The sequence below is a fragment of the Protopterus annectens genome, chromosome 1.part2 (assembly GCF_019279795.1).
Source record: "Protopterus annectens isolate FY-2018-M chromosome 1.part2, PAN1.0, whole genome shotgun sequence".
NCBI lineage: Eukaryota > Metazoa > Chordata > Ceratodontiformes > Protopteridae > Protopterus > Protopterus annectens.
In genome coordinates, this window is record NC_056727.1 from 685,677,439 (window position 1) to 685,685,662 (window position 8,224).

The 8,224-nt window shown below is 43.4% G+C and overlaps 1 protein-coding gene across 2 annotated transcripts in view; it reads left to right on the forward strand.

Annotated features, from left to right (window-relative positions):
- PLD5 (phospholipase D family member 5) overlaps window positions 1-8,224 on the forward strand; it is a 3,174,406-nt gene that overhangs the window by 3,059,327 nt on the left and 106,855 nt on the right. The window lies entirely within an intron of this gene.

Sequence of the window (8,224 nt, forward strand, 5' to 3'; positions counted from 1 at the left end):
CACTTTGGGCATTTGAAAAGGTGGCAACCCTATTTACTTAAAGAAAACAGACAATACAGTTAAAATAAAATATGCAGATACATTTTTTACTGCACAGGGGAAATAGGAAAAAATAACCAGTTGAACAGATAGGATTTTAAAAAGAATAATCTATCTAGCCAGCTAAATATTTCCTAGTTATATTAACTGGAAAGGTTATTGGGCTCTTTCTGTACTATCTGACTCATCAACACATAACAAGCTGAGACACAGATGCAGAAATAAACTTACTGGTACAGAGATGTAAAGCAGTCTTCACTTAGCAAAGTCCTGGGCAATACCCTTACAAACAATAAATGAAGTCCATCAATTTGACAGTCTCTGGAGAGAAGGGCATATCATAACCAAAAGTTTGTATCCAACGGTGTAAATCCCCCTCTGTTCAGAAACCAAACAGTAAAGAACAAGCCAAATATAAAGGCAGAGAGGTAACCAAGGCTTCTCAATAATCCATTCGTAAAGTGCCTGTATCTGCAACTGGGATGTTTTCCAAGAACCAAGCTTAGATGTAAAAGCAAAAGAATTTATTTAGTAAAATTGTTGTCGGTAAGCGCTTTCACATTTGCTTCCTCAGCCCGTTAACATTCAAAAAATCAGTCTGCTCCTTTTATAGTAGTCATGTGTTTCATCTTATAAAACTTTAAAGTGATACAAACCAGATTATTGAAAGTTTCATTAAGGAAGGTTCAGTGTCATAACTTTTCTATATTAGATAGAGTAAATTCATATCTATAAAGAATTTCATATCTATAAATGAATGATGTGTACCTAGTAAATTCTTTATAGATATGAATTTACTCTATCTAATATAGAAAAGTTATGACAAGTTATGAAAAGTTTTATAAGATGAAACACATGACTACTGTTAACGGTCTGGAGAAGCAACGTGAAAGCTGCTCAAACGAAATAATTTTACTAAATAAATTTTTTTTTTTATTTATCTAAGCTTGGTTCTATGAAAGCACCCAGGTGCTATCAATACAGCACTTTTAATAATGGATTATTGAGAAGGGCATATCAACTGACCTCTGGAAGGATGCCTTGCAATGGGTCCACAAAGGGAAGCATGTCATTGACACCATTCTTTCAAACCATTCTCCTTTCAGTGAACCACAGTCCGTGGCACTTTCTGGATACTTTCTATGAGTCTTATGTCTTGGAGAAACCAGTTCTGTCATGCTTTAGTTAGTGAGTTTGTTTTTCCCATTCCAGTAACAACCTGCAACACATGAACAAAAAATAAATTAATTTAATTACAGATTCAGAGCAAATAATTACCTACTCAGCATGCTTGCCCTGCCCAATAAGAAACTGAAAGAGCCTTTCAATTTATTCTCTACTGCTAAGATCAACGAAATAGTTACAGCTTCCTTCATACATTTTTTACATATCAGCTCCATATTTTATATTTTATATATTTTACGTGCTTTGCCAGAAGAACACAATTACAAGCTTCATATGCTTTCTTATACACTGTATGGAAAAGCAATCAAAAGTTTAATTAATTTTATGTTATTACTGAAAACACATTACAAGCTCTATCAGATATTTACATTCACGTCACAGTCCATCTAACAGAATAGTGACAGGTTCATATGAAAGCATCACAAACTATGTTTGAGGAAAAGTGTACATTAGATGAATATTAGGTTCATGACAAGACATTGACTCCTCTGCAAAGGACACACACCTGAAATCACAAAATAAGCATATCACTTAAATGTGAATAATATCGCACATCAAAAAATCATTAAAAATGGCACCCAACATAGCAGGCACCCTTCTTACTTATAGATATATCAACCACTGTTCTGGGACAAAACTCAGTAAAACCTATACTAGTAACTGCCCAAAAGAACTCCAGTTATTTTTGTGTCTAATCAACCACTTCTACCCTACTGTGAGCAGAGTCCACCCAGATCATGAAGAAGAGCTTTTCTACCTCAGAATGTGAGGCTACAAATGTTATCAGTTTGGATAAGGTTCAGGGGTAAAGGGGTAAAGACATACCCCCAGATTCATGAAGCTTGCGCCAGGCGCAGGCGGCATAAAGCCAAATATGTCCGCCGAGCGATTTAGGTATGAACCAATCCCACATGCACTACCGGCGTACACCAGAGCTATGCAGCCCTTGGCATAGGTATACAAATCACCCCATGCGCAGTGTCGCACCATGCTAATGAAGGCATACAGCGATTCACGAAGTGGTGCAGGCGTAGCGCAAGCCCATGGAAATGTAAACCAAAAAACATGGTTTACATTTTCCCAAACAGAACATCGGAGTTATGGAAGCAGACCACACGCATGTATTACAAAGTTAACATATGCCAATGGACAAATACACAGCCAATGGCACAAGAAAAGATGCACAAAGTACAGTTTTGTACCTACCATAAATGTAGATGTCCGAACAGGATAGCATCTGCAGTCATAACAAATGGTTTGCCACTGCTGTACTGCAAGGGATCCTAACTACACCATAATTCTTCTTCCTCCTCCCCTAGTTTGGCTATGGTATTCTACCCATTTGTTATGACTGCAGATGCATCCTTGAAGGACATAGTACAGTTTTGTACCTACCATAAATGTAGATGTCCGAACAGGATAGCATCTGCAGTCAGACCTACCCTCCTTCCCTCTGTGGTACTCTAGGGTATTTACCCTCCTAATAGCTAGCTGGGGGCTGGGAATCTCTTATGGTGTATTTTTTTGTATATATGTTCATACATTATTATTTTGTGTTTGCCTTCTACCTTTTGGAAACATTGGCATTTATCCAAAATTTTAGCTTACCAAGAGGCAACTGGCATCTGGGGCAAGAAACACTGAGGAAAATGGTCGGCTGATGCCTTTATGCCGAAGACTAGCAGAGATGGCGTCGGGTGGCGGCTGCACTTCGCGGCGTCATCTCTGCTGATCTTCGGTATAAGCATCAGCCCACCTCAGTGTTTCTTGCCCCAGATGCCAGTTGCCCAAATTTTGGATAAATGCCATGTTTCAAAATAGAAGGCAAACACAAAATAATAATGTATGTACATATAAACAAATACACCATAAGAGACTCCCCAGCTAGGGTATTACAGGAGGTAAAGAGTGAGAATGGACTGCAGATGCTATCCTGTTGGGACATCTACATTATGGTAGGTACAAAACTACTATGTCCTCAGGATGCATCTGCAGTCACAAATGGGTAGAATACCATAGCCAAACTGGGGGAGGAAGAAGAATTATGGTGTTAGATCACTGCAGCAGTGGCAAACCATTTGTTATGACTGCAGATGCATCCTTGAAGGACATCACCTAAAAAGCAACATTTAATGTAATGTACACAGTAACGCACAGTACAACCGCAGGGCATGTGTGTGCAAACAGGAATACAAAGGAAATATATAAAAATGGCAGAAAATCGCAATGAAAGACAAATTAGGATTGCACTATAATATGCAATGGTAGGCATGGCACACCACAAGCAAGGCGCAAGGGTTGCCAGGGGCCCGTGACAGTGTTCGGTGCTGTAACTATGAATTAGTAGTCAATGCCATGCAAATGAGGCAGGTAATACTGAATTGCAAACGTCCCACTGGATTAAGGATGTACCTGATGGCACAGCGCTATAACACCGAGAAGTGTATCAAAGATGATACATGACATCAGCAGAGGGGTGTGCCACCGTATCAGTAAGCACATTGGAGCAATGCAAATCTGGCCTGGCCATTGCTAAGCAAAGCTGAAGGACAGGGGTGGGGAGGAGGGTATAGAACCTTTTAGCTGAGAGCACACATGGTTCCCGAAAGCGCATGTGTACGGGGATGAACTCGTGCCCGAAACCCGGTAAGTGGATGCACACGCCGCGAACAATAGCACAAACAGAAGGTCAGGGGAAGAAAAGAAGGAAATGCTGAAGCAGGGTAATTGGCATTCTAATGAGCAATTAACACCAATCAACACACGGCGGCCAATCGACCTGCATGCAGAAACCAGCAAAACAGGATAGGGGAGGCATAGGATTGCAAAGAAAGGTGTGGAGGACCTGGAATGCAAAGATAGGAGAACTGTCATAGCAGAGAAACGCAAACCCACAGTAGATCGGCAATAGCACACATAACGCAAGATAAGCCAGGTCTAGGAAAGTACAAATGAAAGCAGGCAACTGGATGCATGCCAGTAAATGGTAGGTGTAACGTGCACAAATGTAAATGGAAGGGCAGGAGGTAATTCACAGCATCCAAATGTAATGTAACACCAAAGGTAGCACAATAGTGGTTTCGTAAATAATACACAGAAGATACCCTGTAGCCACGATCATGCATACACACCCTATGACATCATCAGTGTTTATAGCAAAACAGTATAAAGTGTGAAAGCACCCAACACACACCTATGTATTCCCAAACACTGCACCATAGGTGTAAACAGACGGGGAACTTTTAAAATGTACATGTTGGGAGCTGCCATAGCTGTGATTCATCAGCATGTGTTACAGAACAACGCTGTTGTGGAGGATGATGCTGACAACCACCGTAGGCCTCGGAGGAGGAGAAGAATGTTCAGACCAAGGGTAACCTACCAGGGGCTACATGATCTGGAGATAGTAGAGCATTACAGGGTGGACAGGGACATCTTACAGCAAATAGTAAAGCTGTGCCGGCCACACCTGAGAACCAGAAACAACAGAGGGGAACCCATCTCAGTGGACACAAAGGTATGTGTAAGCTTGCGAATACTAGCCACAGGTACCTTTCAAAGACCAACTGGAAATATAATGGGGATCTCAGAGGCATCGGCATCCAGGGTTCCTGGATGCCATGTTACCACATGCCAATGAGCATATACACTTCCCCCGAACTCAGGAGGAGTTGGCCAGCAATATGCATCACTTCCACCGTGTGGCAAACTACCCAGAGGTACTGGGTGCGATAGACTGCACGCACATACAAATTAAGTCACCACCCGGTGAGTATAGTAGGCGCTACATAAACCGCAAGGGATTCCACTCCATCAACTGCTTGGTCGTGTGCAATGCCCAGGGCATTATCATGGATGTGTGTGCTGGCAGCCCTGGAAGCTACCACAACTCCCATATATGGCATGCCTCACAGCTGTATCAGGTATTTGTCAGGGGGGACATCCCACAAGGTCACCTTGTGGGGGATGCTGGCTATGCACTGGAGCCGTGGATGATGACTCCCATCAGAAATGCACACACATCAATGCAAGAACGCCATAATGAGGCACACGCACAAACCAGAATCATCATGGAGCATGTGTTCGGGATGTTGAAATCATGGTTCCGGTGCTTGGACACATCTGGTGGAGCCTTGCAGTACTCTCCAGGCACGTGTGCCCACATCTTCAAAGTATGTGCCATGCTACATAATATGATCCTGCGGAAACAGCTGCAGCAGGGTCATAATGGGGGAGGGCCTCACAGCCCACCGCAAGTGCCAAGGCCAACACAGGCACAGAGGGATCCAGACCACGGACACACTGTGCCAGCCCCAGTAGGCAGACGGAGGCGTGCCCAATATGCCTATGCCTTGGCAAAGAGGGAACGTATAGCACATACCTTGACAGTGTAGGCTCCCATGGACTGACATCCCTCCCCACCTGCACACAGTAACATGGATGGCACACAAACATGACTACCTGTAAATTGTGATGTATAGGTGGCCCACTGTGGAATCCTACATAGGCATCCCTCAAACATTGTACACGCAACAGCCATGGGAACACGGAACTGTCAACACCTGAACAGTAGATGCGCCCATCAGCATCTGTCGGTGCTGTGTGTATAGGTTCCCAGGTACATCAGTAGGTATGCACCAGATTATCAGAGGCAAAACACCAAACGGGGCAAACAGTGACACCCGTCGTCACAACATCGAGTAAGCAACTGTCGTGTACTGGAGCAGAGGCAATCATGGGAGCACATGTGTGTAAGCACTGTCCTACACACAGTCATCACGGATTACCTGCCGCATTATCGAGGGGCTCCACAAAATGTAATCATGGATGTAGTGTCAAGGCAGGGGATGTACTCATGACAGGTATTAGTCACCCCGGCATGCTGCATGCATGGTCGTATGAAGGTGTAGCAAATTATCGGGTGTACCTAATTGTGATATACATACCCAGTGCCCTAGTACAGCCAGTAAACATCACATGGACATACCATTAACTGGACCCATCAAGTTGTAAACTAATGGAGTCATCCATGTGAGTGTAGTGTGGAGTAACTGCTGTAGTGTACTGCACAAATAAATTGACATAATTCGTGTACAGCCCCCAGATGTCCAAGTGGTACATGCAGTGATTGTCGTGCATGTTCCCGGTCCCACGTCCCGCAAGGGATGTAACATAATCCCGACGGCACGGGTAATGCATTCTGGATGCAGGTCATCAGAATAAGTGTAGCACATGTTAGCGGGAATAAGCGTTGCCCACAGCTGGTAAGCAATGTTTAAATACGACTATACGGATATGCGCGAAGCAGGGATAAGTGTCACCGACCACCGTGCAGATCACGGTCAATGATGTACACAACAGGTGACACCAGCATTAGTCACCCCTGAACAAATAGCACCTGCTCTGAAGGGTAAAACGACCACTGCCAGGAGTGGAACAGGCAGTCATGTACACAATCACCCAACACTATTGCTAGGCAAGATGTACGTACGGTAGGGTTGCCACAGTTCAAATGACCAATGTGGGACATACGCCAGATGTCAGCAGGACGACAACACCCGGCCAGGACGAAAACCAGAATGACAGTGTTTTGCATAGATAAAAAGCTTAGTCTAGTAATGGTCGCAGGTATGTGTTCCGTGTCCTGTAACATGTAGGTGGGTCAGATACAGAATAAGTGTGTCATGCAACTATGACATAAACTATAGGGAATATGTTTGTTCCAAAGTCGCAAGACATTTGCTATGTTCACAAATATTTCGCAGGGCACAACTGCACAAAGAGGGACTGTCCCTCGCAAAGTGGGATGGGAGGTAATCATAACCTATGGCAGGTATGTAATGTGACAGGTACAGACACAAACGTGCAGAGTCCAGGAAACACAGTATACACTGACAAACACACAATGAAAGGCGTAGCGTGCCTGTCACTACCCCTGTCCAAGATATGTATATATATCTGCACATATATAATACAGATAGAAAGGGCGATAGTGTGATATATGTCGATATTCAAGGGGTCACTGGCATCTGCAAATATATAGATAGGTCGACGACATTCTAAACACCTTTGGGGTACAAATAAACAGGATACCGCCAACTATGGAACGTGTCACACACCGACACATGTAACCAGGAGGATGAAAGACAGAAAGAACACAGTACTGGAACAGTAGAACCGTGAGCAATAGGACAATAGTAAGGACATGTAGTCACCGCTGTCGGTGGTGCGGTCCACATAGGTACCATGTACAACTGTGGTTGTGAGTGATGTAGCCTGTGTATGTGTGTGTTGAGGGTGCCATGTGTGTTCCCATGTGACTAAAATGTGTGTGTGTGTCCGCATAGTGTGTCTGTAGGTGACAACTCTGAGGTAGATGATTACGGTAGGTGCGGGTATAGCTATCCGTAGGTATGCGGTAAACACCTGTCCCACATTGGGAGGGACATCCCCCCCTGGGCAGGTGTGTCCTGACATGAAACATTAGAAAGGGCAACTGTCTGTGAGTGTAGGACATTAGTATGTCCCACATAATATGCAATAGTTGCAGGAAATACTCATGTCTGTATGTAAGAAATGGAAATGTTACATGCAAACCGATAAGTAGTGAAGGACCAAGAACAATTGGTATGTAATGAGGATAAAAGTATGTGCTATCCTGTGTACTGACCATGGCCATATGTCAGCCTGTAAACACCACTGTGTGACCCGCAAGTGTCCAACTATGGCCATATGAAAAGGTGGCAAGCCATAAATTCCCAACAACTAATGATGCAAATATTGGGAAGCAACAAAATATTTACTACCCCCGAAATCGCCCCCAAACCGGATATGGAAATACAAACCCACCTCCCAATGAAACCCAATTTCAATAAATAAACCCCCAAAAAAATCTATTAAATATACATTTGGGAACCCCCCAAAATAATTTGGAAGAGAAATAAGCCCCCCAAAAATTGTAAACCGTATAATGAAAAAAAAACGGTAAAAGAAAAAAGTT